At 38.4% G+C, this 16,969-nt stretch overlaps 1 protein-coding gene across 1 annotated transcript in view; it reads left to right on the forward strand.

Annotated features, from left to right (window-relative positions):
- LOC107322457 (uncharacterized) overlaps positions 1-16,969 on the forward strand; it is a 416,365-nt gene that overhangs the window by 75,398 nt on the left and 323,998 nt on the right. The window lies entirely within an intron of this gene.

Genomic DNA, 16,969 nt, shown 5'->3' on the forward strand with positions numbered 1-16,969 from the left:
TTTAAAGACCAAGCTTAATAGATTTCTTCTGCTTTTCAGAATATTTCAGAATTGGGTTAGTTAGTATTTGGACTTTAACCTAGAAAATTGTGTTCTGTTATTACTGGTGTTTGCAAATGATAAGACATTTTTGGACTTTTTTTTTTTTTTCTTTTTAATCCACAGCTTAATGGCACAGGATGACCTGATAAGACAGCAACTGTCATCAGAAATATCACAGTTTAAAACTGATTATTTCTGTCTGTCTATCTGGTGTGCTGCACTCGACTTAATGAGTGTATTTTTCACAAGCACCTGGTTTTGAGAGCTGTTACATATTCTTGTCTTACCAGACAGACAGACCTGCTGCCTTTGTTGTGAACCAAAGCAATCTCTGCAATCAATAGAGATTGCTGAGGAAAAAGTAGGACTGCTGGTTCTGACTGACCTGTATACTAAACCCTGAGCACTGTGTTCATCCTCTTGAGTGAACTCTGACTCTGCATTCCTCCTGTGGTATTTAAAAATGACATTTGCCTGCCAGAAGCACAGCATAAGCAATAGCTGTAAAGTGTTGCCTAAGGATGGAAATGCTACTGAAATGGTTTCACAATTGGGTTTTCCCTTGCGAAGGAAATACTTTTCATAGTGTTTGCCTGAAAAATAGGCACTGTCTGTTTCCATTGCACTTGCCTGTTTTTAACTGCATTTTTAAAACTTGGTTTTATGTGAACTGCCCTCCTTTTTCAATTCCTGAACATCTCAGCACATACATAGCTTCAAAGGATTTAATTCCTGGCTTGTGTTGGGAGACAAAAACATACATTTGTCTTAGGCTCTATGAAGCCAGTATAGAGTAAATGCAAGTGATCCCGTACCTATGCAACTGTATCATTTTGCAGTATTTTCTAAGTCATTATTTCTGTGGAATACTATGTTAAAATGCTTTTCTAGTAATGAAAGTGTAGATTATGAACTATAATCTCCTCAGCCATGTCATGTTTCAGATTCCATTAAATGATCCTCATCTTATCTTTTAAATTATCATCCCTGTGAATACTTCCAAATTTCTGGATAATTCACTTGTCATATGCAATCATTTAAAAACTGATTTTTCTTCAAACTGCTGCCAGCTTATGGAGCAGTGAATTCATCTCTATGCTGCTATCAAGCTCTGTGCTGTCTTCCAGGAGACAACCTGAGCAAAACTTCAGAAGTTACTTCACTAACAGTATGTCCTCTATTCAGGGGGCAATTTGTTCCTTTATTGAATGATGCCCGTTGCATCACTTTGCTCACAATGCACTGTTTGGTCTCATAAAACTTCAGGAACTGTCAATGAATATCAGTGGGTGCAAATTTTTCCATGTGTTGTGGAGCCATGGGCGCACTTTCAGGGCCAAGCTGGGACACTCAGCAGAGCAGAGCCACTGCCATGATGATGCCAGGCAGGAGACAACCAAAGGAACGACTAAGAGAGGCCTCAGGTTGGACGTGGCCACTTTTATTGCTTCTGATTATCACCCAGGAAGGTGCTGTCTTTAATTTAAACTGCTTTTGTTATGTGTTTATCCTGACAAATGACAGTTATTTACAATTTAAGCATGTCTGTTCATTGTCCAGTTAATTAGTGAGAGGAAGTAAAATACTGTGAATTTTATGATTCTGTAGAACTACATTTTCTACAGAGAAAATTTGCTTTTCACTATTTTATTATCTGTATGTAAAATGTCCCATCACATACCAGATGTTGATGAGGTAGGGCAAGAGGGCAAAAGTGATCTTTGCAGTTTTGTGGTTGGCTCCTTGGGCTGCAAATGAGTGTATTAAGTAAGTCCTGTTGCAGGATGAGACAAGAAGGGGGCATGGAAATCCACATACAAACCTATATGTTCCAAAACTAGAGACACAGTTATTTTAGTTTGGACAGGTTCAATCTCCATAATCTCTGGAATTAGGGTCTTGAGAGAGAGGTTAGGGGCAGGTTCACAGGTGTGACAGCAACTGTTATAAGCTGTGCCTATGCTAACGTGGTACCAGGTGATCCCAGTGTTCCCATTTTTCCTGGATGTTTGCAGTGTTTTGCTTTCGTGCTTTGTACAGATGCAGAAGGTAGCAGCAACTATTAAGCTGTCAAGTGGCATAATGGCGCAGATGTCCCCTCTCAGCTAATTCATAACTTTTCTCCCTTTGGGTCATAGTATTTTGTGAAGGCCTCTCATGCAGGTGGCATGTTTAGAGGATTGATTGATAATTCAGTTTGATTCAGTCAAGCTCAGTTAAGCTTGAATAGTCTGGGGAGACCAGCCATGTCTGGCATGGGGTAGGGGTGGACTGTAGTCTGGGCTGGGGTGGGCTACAAGCAGCCTGTGAGCTGCCAGTTGTTGACAGATTAAGGGAACTGTTAAAAATGATCTCATATTCAGAACAACAATTTAGGAGATACAGTTTCAATGATTTAAGTGAAGAAGTGTAGAAACTGAATTTCTGAGAGTGTGTTATTGATACTTTGAACAACTTTTTAACTTCATAAGTATGCTTCTCCATCCTTCTCCTGGCACCTCTGCATCTCATGGATTGTAAACAGCCACACTCTTATAGACACTTTCACTTTGGAGTCACAGGTGTCCATGACTAGGTCGTTTTACTGAATGTGAATGTGAGAAGTGTAATGGATTTCCTTTTTGTAAGTCTTTGTTATACCTCATTATACCTCACAAATACAATGATGTTAGTGCTGACACAGGTAGCATCTTGTCCATTGGTTTATAGTTTGTATCTTAAAATTAGCATTGAGAAAGAGAGGCATATTTAGAAATAATACAATCACTTTGGACTGTGTTTAAAATAATTTTTTCTATATCAAGCACTTTCTCTGAAATAAATAATTGCATAAAGTATTTTATTTTGTATTATCTTTATATCTTTAGATCACTATAGTTTGCATTTCTTCAGTTCTAAAACTAAAAAAATATTGTTTCTTGGTTAGATTAGGCACTCTCCTTTTTTCCTTCAGGTGTAATCTTGGTGTGGCTTGTCAAAATGACATCAACATATATAACATAGCTAAAGATATATGCAGTACAACATATAAGCAAAGTATAAGATTATTGCTCTGAATAGAAAATGATATAATAGCAAGCTCACGTAGATTTTCCAGATTAGTGAATTTGCATTGTAAAAATATACAAACGTGTCAACACATTATATCCTGAAAAATATGCAGTGATTTTTGTGGACTTCAGAGAATGTTTCAGTTTCTCAAATAATTCAGCGTATTATTTATGCAAGCATTTCACATGGAGTTTTAGTTGTTCTCAATCAGAATACTCTGAACAATTTTTCTTTTGTGTCTAAGTTATATTTGATGTGTTGTATGTAACAAAAGAAAAGCTTGTAAGCACTGTCTTATTACTGATACTGGTACATTCTAAAGACAAATATGCAGTATTCTCTAGTATAGAAGGGTTGTGATTGCACCTATAGAAAAATCTGGTCCATCTAAATGGGTAATTAAACTGGTATTAGCTTTGTGGAGGCAAGGGTTATACATAGTATACCAGTGAAAGCTGAAGTAATTTGGAGGGGACGGTTCACTCAAAGAGGCCAAGCTGTACTTCTCTTTTTTCCGGTGAAGACATGAAACACTTATTTGCTATTTAGCAAAAGTTTCAAGGACAATATCTTTATCACCATGCACCTCTACAGTTTTGAACAGTCTGTAAGTGGTTGTACTGAATCAATGAAACACTCCTGTATTAGAGTAAGTTTCTTTTGAAGCAGGAGGGACATAGGATGGGACCATATAAATTTCAGTATAATGTTTGTTTTAAAAAAGGCTGGATTAGGTTGCTATTGGTATTCACAGTATTGATTATTTTCTGAGTGATTTATTATACAGATGCTTTTTGTTGTTGCAAAATACAGGGTACAATTTTCAGTTCTGAAGAACTTGCATTGTGTCTGACATTTGCCTGATTACAGTAAAACACATGAGACCTTATGCTATATATGGTCAGCAGGAACTCAAGCACTGTTGTGTTTGTTTTTTTTTTTCCCTCTGTGGGCCTTCAATTTTGGACCACAAAAGGTGTTCTCTTTTTCTACTTATCTTTTGGAAAGAGGAAATCTATCAGACAGTAGTATTTTTTTAAATGTATTAATATGTAAGTACTTAATGATTTTATATCTGTGACTTATATAAAAGTATCTTTTTTACATACACCTGGTTAATACAGGCAAAGAGACAAGATAACCTTAAGAACTTTTTTCCTAACTTCACCAAACCATAATCAAATCATTACTCTGTAAAAAGTACAATTTAATTAAGCAGCCTCTTATTAAGAAGGTGAGTTTGTCCAATCCTTGTCATACTCTGTGAAAGTAGGTAATAGAATTTTTCCTCCACTGTTTTTTAAAATTAATTTAAGCTACCTATTTTTATACTTGAGTAGTAGTATTTTGAAGGTATTTGGTCTCAGCCTGTGAAGGGTATCAATTTGTTTTCAGGTAGCTATCATATCATGTTCTTTAACATTCTGATCTTACAGGCCTCAGACATGAAGGTATAAATTCTACCCTAGTATATGCTTTAAAAATTTCAGCTAGGTACCCTTTATAAGGCTAGATGATTTTTTTTAATCTGTGTGGAGCTTACATGAGCTCTGATGAATAGTGTTTGACTCTGCACTGTTTAGCTTTAAAAGCTGTAGAAGTATGTATTTATATTCAGTTTTATGTACTCAAAAGATAGTTCAAAACTGTACTCGACCAACTCTCATTTTTTCCTGGGACTACATGCATTTTTGACCATGGAAGAACAGATACCTCAAAATTTACCTTTACCCAAGAGCCTTTCCCTGCAAAGCAAAGGAAGCCCACAAAGTAACTGTGTCCATGCAGCAGGCTTGAGAAATACCAGAGTTCTAAGCACCCATCCTTCCAAGAAAAGGAAGTAACAGTAGCTACTGAAACCGAACAATTAAGTTTATTTTTTTCTAAGCATCTAAAACAATACTCAGGCTTTTCCCGTGCTCTTCTATTTGGATAGAACTATTTTTAAATGTGATATTCTAGAACTTCAGTTTGAAAATTTCAACATTCTGTCTGCTGTGGCTTCCATTTCTTTATCTGCCCCCTTACTTTTTTTCATGTGGCTTCAAAGAATGTGTTGTGTACACTAATACAAGGCTTTCAATGGACAGCAACGAAGAGAGCAGTGAATATATTATGTGTATTTTGAGAATAAAAAAAATAATTCTTCAAAATCACAAAACTAGCATGGACTAAAATTGAAGGTCAAGTACACATGAAAAACTACATGCCCCATCAGAGAGTCATGTATTTTTCCTCTTTGGTTTTCCTATCTCTCTGGTGTATTTACACTGATGGCATGTAGAATTAACAGTTGTAGAAAACCATATGAAAATCAGTATTTATTTTTTATTATTTCTCAGCATACAATCATAAATAATATATCACAATGGTTTGAAGGGCCGTTCAGTTCATTTCATCATTGTATGGGTAGGATGATCATAGGGCTACTTATGTAAGATGAGCTTTTTTCACGTTTCCATTCCTAAAAGTGTTAGAAATTCATTATTGCAAGTTGAAATACCAAAATAAATGGAAAATGGAAAATCCACCAGGTGCAAGCTCATGAGTAATTTAGAAAAGAAGAAATACAAAAACTTCTCACTGGATCATTCTGGGATGCTCAAAACACATCACTGAATTTTGTTGGCAGGATAAAAAAGAATGATGTGAACACTGGGCAATTACATCAGTAGTAAAAGCATACAATAACGTATGGCATGCTCATGATGGATAAAATATTTGGTAGGCTATAGACATAAGGTTACATGGGAAAGGGAAGTAAAAAAAAATACCTTACAGGGCTTGAGAATGGATAATGTGTAGAAGAGGTCAAATATGTGGTGACGCTTCCTTCTTCACTATTTTGTCTCATCCTTCAGTTTAGGACTGTCTCAAGCAAGTGGCTAAGCCATCACCTTTCTGTTAGTAGGACATGATGTACCTTCTTGCCTAAATATAAATATATACATACATATATATATATATATGTTATATATGTGTGTTAAATAAATAAATATATATATTTAACATTTATGGTTATGATGTCTTCAGCATTCTGAGGCTATGAGTTCCACAGTCTAGATGTATGAGCTGTGTGGAAAGATGCTTCTCTTGTATGTTTTAAAGCTGCTGCCTGATATTTGTATTTGAAGCTTGCTAATGGGAAGTAGTGAGTAATCACTGCCACTCATATTCTCTATCCTGCTAATGATTTTATAGCTTTCTGATTTATCCTGGTAAAGAAATGTTCTCGCACCACATATCATCTTCTTCATTTTTCTCCTGCTGAGTTCTGTCTTTTTTTTTTTTTTTTGGCAAAGGTGCCAGAATATTGCTGGGATTAAATCTTTATTATAATGGCTTCATATCTTCTATTATTTCTCGATGAATTTTGATTTGTCTTTTTGACTATCACTGAATATGAAGTCGTTATTTTTCTAGGGTTATGGAACCTATCTTTCTATATAGAGATAGCCGATTAAGATTGCATCATCATGCATGTGTATGCATAATTAGGTATGCAGGATATGTATATGTATATATTCAAAAATACTTATAGAGTTTGAGTTAATTTTCCTTAATGGTACTTTAAATTTATCGACAAAGAGTTTCACTTGTTATTTTACAAGCTGATTATTTGATAATATTTTCTGTTACTTTCCTGAGTATTTTGGCTTTGAAAATAATTTCTAGTGATATTGTCGATATTCTTTATTTCATCTAACAAAAAGTTATTTTGAGTAAAAGAGCGCCTGGCATTGATCTTCACATGACTGTTCATCAAAACCAAATGTTAATTTCTCACTCTCAGTTTCTCCTCTTTTTAACTAGTTGTTAATGGTTCTACTTTATCTCAAGAATATGCTGGAAGACAAAGTAGCCAACATGAGATGGCAAACAGTGTTGATTTGCACTCAGCTCCCCGAGGGGAAAGAACCTGCCCACACATTCAGGAAAATTGTTGTTTCTGGAGGTTTCTATTAACCGGCGAGAAATTATCAGGATTAATTTGTATGTTGATGGAAGAATTTCTGTATTAATCTCATGCAAAGAGTTAAAATACATACTTGAGGTTCTGCATGGGTATCAGGTATCTCTAATATTTGATATTGCTGTTACAATTTCCACAAATATTCTTTGGAGACAAAGAATTTCACTTATGAAGCTGAGTTTGCTGTCATCTGCTCCAGCATATCCAAGACTTTTGACTTAGTCTGTATATATTCAGCCTCATATATTGCTTAATGAGTCACTAACAACAAATATGGATCTAGGAGAATAATGTATGTGCACATATATATTAAATGTATTTTATAAACAAGTCCAAGATGCTATCCAGTCATGTTCCCTATAGATACTACCTTATTGCTAACACAAATAAAATGTTACAGCACTTACTTACTTCTTGCCAGGACTGTCTGGCTGTCAATGGTTTAAGGGCTGATTTGGCCTGGTTCTGTGACTAGCAGGGTGGAGGGACCCACAGATCTGTGCATCTGGAAAAGGGGATAAGGGAAAAAGGATAGATGGGGCCCCCAAAATAACAGCAGCAACAATTTGTGGAGAAACAAACTAATTTACTAAATGAAATATCATAATGCAAGATAACACATTATAATACAACATAATATTATATAATGAGAATTGGAGGTACTAAATCAAATATAATGAGAGTGAGTGTCCAAAAGCCAAATGTCGTACTCTAATGCTGAGGAAAGACATGTAGTTGGGACGAGCAGAAGGGAGGAGAGCCTGGTCTCATGATCTTGCCAAGGGCTTTATCTCCTCTCTGAATGCCAAGTCCTCTGGGGAATGTAGTTCGTCTCTTCTGGGACAGGTACCTGGAACTGGAGCATGAACTCTTGAACTCCCAGTGCACTACACAATGTTTATGATGTGGAATACTGATAGCCCCAAATCATAAAACCATGATATTGGCAAACTTCCTTCATTTTTAAGCAGCCATTTTCAGTACCACATCAATTGCACAAATAGAATGACTGTGGTTTTCCCTTCTTGTCTTGTGGAAATTAAGACACTTCTGTCCTCAGTAAGGGTTCTTTTTGACCAATGTAAGCTTGCTTTGTTTTCCCAATCTTGCTTTTCTTGCATCACAAACCTTTAAATGAAATCAAAAGCTTTCACAGCAGTTCTGTGTAATTTTGCAAAAGCTATGAGCATATTTTGTTATTATTCTTTCTTATTATTTGCAACTTTTATGGCTTAAATACATATTTATAATGGCATTTGTATGATTTATGTAAATATTCTAAAAATCAATACAGAAGAAAACACATTTTTGTTTCCTCAGTAAGAATTACAAACTTATTAGATTTTAGTACTTCTGCATTCACTTTGTATTCCAGATAAAACTAGTTATAATCACTTGGCAGCACTTGAGAAGTCATCTCAGTACAGTTATTGTAGCTGCACGCTTAGTAATAGATTCCAGATTTCTGTAGGTGTTAGACCAGTAAACCACAATAATGTAGGAAAATGTTTTCCTGTTTGTACACTGACTTCTTGAAGGACATCTGTATGTCTTTTTGGCTGTGTTTCTTTGCTGAATCAAACACTGCACTTTGGTAACTGAATTTGACTTTCAGAAGTCCCCAGAATTAGCTTATAGTTTATTGTCACAGATGGCAACAGAGGAGTTTTGAGTCACCTTCTTGTCTTGTCCAGGCTAAGTTGCCAGTATTTTATTATAAATCAGATCTTAACTGACATCGGATATGAAAGGTTCATTCCAACTGCTCTAACACTTTTATAACAGTGTCAGAAGAAGAGAGGACTGACAAGTATACCATTTTCAAGTATCTGTTCCATGCCTCGGACTGATTTTAAAAAAGCATATTTGGTCTTCCGCTACACTGCCTCTTTACCAGAAGGGTCTCTTGGTTTCCTCTGCACTCAAGGTGTTAGATGCCATGTGAGTAACCTTAAAGTGTATAAGATAGTTTGTAGGAATACATCAGTGATGCGTACAGTCTCTGCCTTTTGTTTAAAAATCACTCACCAGAATTCCTTGGAAGGAGCATAGCTTAAGTAACTGAAAGATAGCTGTCATTAGTAGAAGCCCTTTTGTTGTTTTCCTGCTTGTTATTTTATTTGCTTAATCTACAGCTGTGCAGAACACATCCTTCTCTGGTGTGAGCACAAGGTGTGAGTCTTGTTCATCTCATGAACATTAGGAACAGACAAATTTCTTTGTCTACTTCTCTTGGGTGATGGGCACATCAGGGCAGGCAGAGTTGTGTTGAGATTGCTGGCAAGCAGGCCACATAGGCACTGCTCATAGTGTCTGGGTCATGGCTAACCTGCTCTCAGAGACCACATAGCAGCTTAGTTGCTGCTTCTGGCATGGTTCTTCACAGTGTCTAGATGAATGCAAGCAAAAATGGAAAAACACTGAGTCATACTTACCTTCATGAGAGGACTAATACTGTTCTAACACGTGGCAAAGTTTCACTAAGATGACTGTCTGCAGAAACCTAAGGTAGGTAATATTTTGAACTTGAATTTATTTACCCATTAGGGCATGACTAATTTTAATCTTTGCCCCAAGTGAAAAATAGTCGTTTTTACAAATATTTTGTCTGCACTTGTCCATACTGCTGTCAGACTTGTCAAAACATGCTACCTGCTTCCCTAACCTTGGTATGGATGGAATGTGTTACAATATTAAGAGTAGTTCTGGTGAATGTGCTGGGTTTCAATGTGTTTGCAAGGCAAATGCTGCCTGAGAAAAAGCAGCCATTCAAGGGAAGAGAAGAAAGAGCAGGGTGCCTCACAAGAGCCAGCTACCAAATGCCAGTGCGTTCTTTGTCAGGTACCTCATCCTGCAGCACTTGAGATGGCCATTTGTGATCCTGGTTGCAGCTCTCCTTGTCTGTAGGAGGTTAGGGACTTGCGCTCTGCCCTCTAATTACTTGGCCTTGCTGTGTGCTTTATACCCTACCAAGCTAACTTATGTTTTCAGCCAGCATCTACCCACTGTAGGCTTTAAGGCAAGAAAGCTTTAATCCTAGATTGTAATAACAGTATTGAGAGCCAAACCTCAGTCCACATTTGTGCCAAAATCTCTAAAGTTCCAAACAGTTAAACAGGGGAAGTTTTAATGGGTAGTTATAACATATAACATATACATGTAACTACAGTGAGATTGTTTTGTCGGCTGGGGAAATGGCAAGCACATGTGATTGCTCATTTTCTTTCTCTCCTGTTTGGCCCATTTTGTACTGTGTGCTGATTAGAATCCAGTGCAGCTGCTGAAGTGAAATAGCTGCAGATAATTAATGTGCATGTTACACACTTGATATGGCTTCATAGACAGTTGCCACCTCTACCTCTTGGCACGTATCATCATTCTTCTTACAGGTCTTGTAGCCTTGGTGTTTTTTTTTGTTTGTTTGTTTGTTTTTTAAATTACTTTTTTTTTCTTTGGAACATGTAGGCTTTTTGTTGCTTTCTTGCCTGCTGGAGTACTGCTCAACTGGTTGCTGCAGAGCAAGGCAGAAAGAAGTCTTTATGCTGCTGGGATGCAGAGGAGAATAGCCTCCCTTTGCTTCTGATCCCAAAGCACAATTCTGACCGGGAAAACCACCCCTCCCCTCAGAGTCTCCCCTGGGCTGGGTTCCCCTTATCCTTCCAGAAGGTTCTGCATTCTGGGCGCAGGGCTTCCCGCAGCGCTGGCCGCTAGGGGATGCTCCTGGCCCGGCGTCGGAGCAGCGTTCCCGGCTGATCCGGTCACGGTTCCCGGAGCTGGGCGCTGCTGCCGGACCGGAGCTGCCGGGTTCTTACAATGGCAGAGCTGTGATACGTCACACCGTGGTTATTCAGTGCTCCGACTAGTTTTCATTATTCGTCTAGTCTTTAGGAACGGACCCAAAGCTCAGCTGAGAATTCAGTTCTTAAACAGATACAATGGAAAAGACATATTTAATTAAGAAAGGGACCACTCAGCATCTATGATTTTTCTATAAAGGCACCTACATGAAATTAGTTCTGTATTCAACTTAAAAAAAAAAAACAAAAACAAAAACAAATCCTTAAGTATAAAACAAAATATAAAGTTTAAAATCATATGCAGAAATATCCTATCATATGCAGAAATATCCTTCTCATCTTTTATTGCTCTTCCCAAATTGCTCTGTAACATGAAGTATCTGCACAGAGAGCAGAGGATTTCAAGTGGCGGTGGCATCAAGGTGTAATATAAAAAGAATGTTTTTAAGGTAGTGAAGTGAGATGTTCAGACGTTGTGAAATGGCAGATTTGAGGTTGTTTACAATAGCTCATTTCTTCTCTTGCATCAGAACGCAATCTTTACCTTTTGTAGTCATGTTCTGCCTCCTCCTTTCCCCCCTAAGCCCTCACCTCCTATGGGATTTCTGCCTTATCCAGACAATTTAGAGATGCGTAAGTTTGAGCAGTGAGAGTCTCTTCATTTCTTACAGTTGGATGTTGTGCAGTAGATAAATCATGGGCTACAGGAAAGGAAGTGTATAGCTGGGAAGTTGGATAAAACTCTGAAAAATTGGACTGTAGTCTCATCTTTGCCAACGATGTTCAGTAAAGACAGTCGATTTTTCATATCGTGTGTGTATTCCCCAGCTTCTGTGTGCTGACAGTGAGATCCTATCCTCTGATTAATCAGAAGTGTTGAACACCCACATCTACTCCTGAAGTCACAAGAGAGTTGTGTTTTGAGTCTACAGAATAATGAACAGTGCTATCTATTATGCCAGCTCATGTGCTAGATGTCTTAGATTTTGTGTACCTCTATCTCTCTGACTGTAATCTCAGTGTACATCTTTTGTCATCTGTAGAAGACAGATGCACGCTTCTTCAAGGCTGCAGTGAAAATAATATGTCTGAATCACTCATATCTACTAATGATGAGCACTAAAGAAATGCCTGGACAAAGTAAATGCATCTGTCTTCAAAGCAGATTTTGAACCACAGATAAGAAATAAAGCTTACTGCCTAGGATCACAAAGTGAGCAATGAAACAACTGAAAACACTGCAGGGATCATCTTCAAATGAGCATTACCTATCTTTTGCATTAAATAAATCACTATTAGTGCTATGTAATAAAAAGCTTATAAGCCATTTGTTAATCAAACTGAGATATGCATTTAGTCTGAGTCTAGATTGCACTCTAATTCTGCAATTTCTTAATACAGATGTACTTCTTTCTGTAACCTGACTGATACTGCTTAATGGTACTGTGTGTGCAGAGAAAATACAAAGCGAGCAACTCAGAGTACAGTTGGTGATAGCACTTCTTAATCAGGAAATTCTTAATAGGGAAAGTGGTGTAGTTTCAGATACAATTAAAAAATATGCTTTAATTCTGATTTCTCCCCTCTCATTTTGCTTCTTGAGTAAATCATCTAAAAGCAAAATCTGTTTTCTGCCACAAGGAACAATAAACTTTGCTGTTGGAGAATTGAATAACTTGTGTATAAATACATGTTTTCTTTCGGGGGGGTTGGAGGGGGGGGGGGGGGGGACTCATATGCCCTCCATGGTAACTATTCTGAACACAAACTCTCTTTCCTATGAAGAAGAATGAGGCTCCTATATTTCTGTCTCCTACTTCTGCATTTCTCTGCATGTAAGTGAAACAATTTTATGGAATATGCTGAGTGACTTTGCTTCATGGTGCACAGGAAGTTCACAATGTGCAAAGCCCAAAGGGCATACAAGCTGTGTCTTTCCACAAGCATTAGACACAACAGTAAATAAACAGCAATGCCATGTGCGTAGCTGATCCACATTGGCCCTTTTACTTATCTATGCAAATTATGTTTTATGCAAAATTTTAGTTATGTAAATTGCGCTGTAAGCATTTGAAAAGAGACACTGAAAGATTTGCAGATGGTACATGTCAGTGTGATAAGCTAAGGAAGCTTCTTCAGTTTAGACAGTAAAGTGAGCTGCCTTCTTTCCTCTTCAACTTGTTTTCTTTCTTACATTTAATCGTAGAATCACAGAATGACTCTGACTGGAAGTGGCTTTAAAGATTACCTAGTTCCAATAACCTGCTGTGGGCAGGGCTGCCACCCACCAGATCAGACTGCCCAGAACCCTGTGCAACCTGGCCTTGAATCCAGGGATGGGGCATCCACAACCTTCCTTCATAGAAGAGATGCTCCAGCCCCTGGATCGTCTTCATGGACCTGCTCTGGACTCTGGATCTGCTCCAACAGTTCCATATCTTTCTCATGTTGGGGGCCCCAGGCTTGGACACAGTGCTTCAGATGGGAGCTCATGATATAGGGGGATGATCACCTTCCTCTCCCTGATGGTCACCCTCTTTTGATGCAGCCCGGGATACAGTTGGTCATCTAGGCTGGAAGGACACGCTGCTGGATCATGTCCAGCTTTTCATCCAACAGAATCCCCAGGCCTTTTTCCAAAGGCCTGATCTCAAGTTATTGTCCCAGTCTGTACTCATTTCTGCTCTGACTCAGTTTCAGCATCTTGTACTTGACCTTGTTGAATCTCAGTAGGTTCATGTGAGCTTGCTTTTCAAACTTGTCCAGGATTCCCTGGATGGTGTCCCTTTCTGCTGTCATATCAACTGTACCACTTAGCTTGGTGTCACCATCAGAACAAACCAGAACAAACTGTTCTGTTTTCTCCATAGTATGACTGAAATAAGAGTGTAAAAGAAACACAACATCAGAGACGCTAATTTAAATATCTGCATTACAGCTGCAAAGGATACAAACTGGCATGTGCCTTCAATCCAAATAGTATCATAGAGTCATTTGAATTGGAAGAGACTCTTAAAGACCATCTAGTCCATCTCCCTGCAACGAACAGGAATATCCTCAGCCAGATCAGGTTGTTTTGAGCCCCATCTGTCTTGACCTTGGGTGTCTCCAGGAATGGGACATCCACCATCTCTATGCACATCTTGTGCCAGTACTTCACTGCTCTACTGTAAAAAGAATTATTATGTCTAAATATTCCTTGTTTTAGTTGAAACCATTTCCTCTTATCCTACCACAGAACAAGGAAGTAAATGAAATATTGAGGCCAAGTGCTCAAGAAACTTGATTTAAATTCTTGAACGATTTAAGAACCTTAGCTCCTTTTACTGCTGAGATTGTAGTATTTACAAAGATGTCTCGCTCCCGCTTCACTACTATGCATTGACAAACCTTCCCAAGAGGAGTGAAAGATGGCAGCTCTGGAGGTTATTAAAGTATTGTCATTATTTTAGGTAATTTTTCAACAAATGATAGATTAGTTTCTTGAACTTTGGCATGGAATTAGAAAAATTGCTGGAGGCTTTTAAAATTTCTTATCACAGTGAGAAAAAAAGGGGAGGCGGGGGGGAGGTTGCATAGAACAGAATTCTTAATTTAGAAAAATTTCCGTCACTTTCAAAGCAGCGGAGGTCAGAGTGCTCTTATTACTTCTTCAGTTCTTATTACTTCTGTGTCATTCTGCCATCTTAGCATTTTTTAATACTATTGAGCAAGTTACAGTGTGTTTTTCTGTTCTTTTATGTTTAGTTTGACTTCAGTGTCTTGACTTGAGGATTAATGTCTCTTTAAAAATGTCTTTTTTAATATATCTGCTTTTATGAGTAAAGGTATTTGAACAACCTTAACACTAATCAAGTGAAACCTTTTGTAAAAGAGTAGATGAAACTGGAGTTTGGTCAGGAAGGTGTGTTGTAAGAGGCAGTGAGGCAGGAGAGTATCACAGAATCCCGCTTGTACCATTGGGGAACTGAGGCATTTTCAGGCTGTGCCCAGCCCTTCTGCTCCCTGCAGGGAAACCCATGCTATTTGTGGATGCTGTGGGCAGCGCATTTTTATAACAGCATTGAGGTGTACTCTTTGTCTCAGTAGTTCACTGTGAATTTGGAGCTTGCGTTCCTCATTTGGGATGTCCTCTGGCCTTCCTGCTCGAACTCTCCTGCTTTTCTGTGCATTCAGATATGGATGGTCACTGCTATCTGACACCTCCCAGTCTGTAAGGTATGCAAGTGTTGGTGCTTTTAGAAAGGGGCTGCTTGGGGAGCTCAGTCAAGTTGATTTCAGCAGGAAGAGTGAATGACTGGGTGCTGTCAGCAGTTGGGCTGGGCACATAGTAAGCCTGTCCTTCTGGCAGTGGAGACTGGAGTCAGAATCTGTGGTCTCAGCTGCTCAGCAGATCAAAATGCGTACTCTGACAGATTGCTTCCCAGCACAGCAGGGTGGTTGGTCTGGTGGGGTGAGTGACTGCTCCTGCCTGGAGATCAGGAGCATCAGTTCATCATGGTCATGTCTGCTTATGTACAGTTGGGATGGTGGGAATACTTTCCACATATATATATATATATATATATATTTTCTCTTGCTTTATTTCAGTGACATCTTGTCATTCAAAATAGTCGTATTGGTAATTTATGATGTGACATGCAATCAGATATGCACTTTGGCCATTTTTCATATGTTTTGCTAATGATGGGTCACACAGTTGCACTGGGAGGTTTCAAAGATTAAAGCCATCAGAAAAGGTAGCCCTGGTGACTGATATTCTCTGACCTAGTGACCTACAAAAGGTCATAGTACCACACTAAATAAAGCTGTCTCAAGCTCATCACTTCTGTTGGGCTCTAACTCAGATTTTAAGGGGATAATCAAGCTTGACTTAAGGACTTTCAGGATTTATCTGCCACATCCATAAATAGGCAGTTTTAATTACTGCTCATTCTTTATGTTAAAAACAGTATTGCTGTCTTTAATAGGAAATGGTCCAACTTCCTCGTAAAATGAATGATATTCTATAAGTAGCCTCTTCCCTCCTACTTAGCAGAAGGTACTAGTTGGCTGGATTTAGTTTATATCTTAATAGATATGATTCTGGATTACATACAGAATGGAATCTGGTAGCAAGAGGGTCCTTTTTAATACAGTATTATGCAGTCTTCCCTGTGATGTACAAATACCCAAGCGCATGTGTGCTCCCATCCATGCAAAGTAAAGACTCATCTTGTAGTTCATTGTGACAATTGCAGTGTCTTCTCCATACAAAAGTCATTGAAACACCTCCCCTCAGCTCAGTCTTCCAAAAAACAGGAATAATATAGAAATCCTTTACAGCAGGCATTTGAACCTGATCTAAGTAGGTGTAAAATGGCAGCATGAGTCAACAGCAGAGTGGTCATAATCAGTGCCACATTGAGCAGAGTCAGCTCTGCTTGAGAAGTTCAGAACTCCAAGCAATGTTGCCATGCCAAAATGGACAGGAATGCAGCAAAGATCATGTTGCCATTTTCGAATATCCCTTTGAATTGTCTGAAACCCCTTCTCAATACTGGTCTTGGGACTGGGAACAAAAAGAATGCAACTGTCGCTTGTGTTTTGCCACACCCTTCTGTATGTGACCTATGCAAGAGAAAACTGAGTTTGGGACTAGTCTACCCAAATTAATCCTTCAGGTTAAAGCTTTACTGTACAGATGTTCACCAGGAGATTGCCTGCCTTATGATCCTTCATACAATATAACTTATAAATTTAGCCCTGGGCATTGCACTTGTTGTTCTGGCTTTTTATTTTATCATGTTTCTTGCTGCCAGTGCCTTTGAAACTTGGTGGAACCCTGATGAGGTGTCTCAGTCTTCTGTTTCCTGTCTCCTTTGAGCTACTGCATTGCAATCATCTGCCAAAGATTAGTGGAGTCAAGGAAATGGAGCACCTTCAGTGACTGACAATACTGAGCAGATATCCTGCTATTTTTGCTCGGTGTTTATGTGTCTCCAGAGTGCAGATGTATGAGCTGAATTGGATGCATAGAAAGTTTGTAAGAGCTTCATCTTATCATACATAATGTCAGCCTTAATTTGATCTGATAATCATACAATTTTAGCAACTGCAAACAACT

Source organism: Coturnix japonica, chromosome 1 (genome assembly GCF_054131305.1).
Source record: "Coturnix japonica strain WE chromosome 1, WE-NBRP24, whole genome shotgun sequence".
Taxonomy (NCBI): domain Eukaryota; kingdom Metazoa; phylum Chordata; class Aves; order Galliformes; family Phasianidae; genus Coturnix; species Coturnix japonica.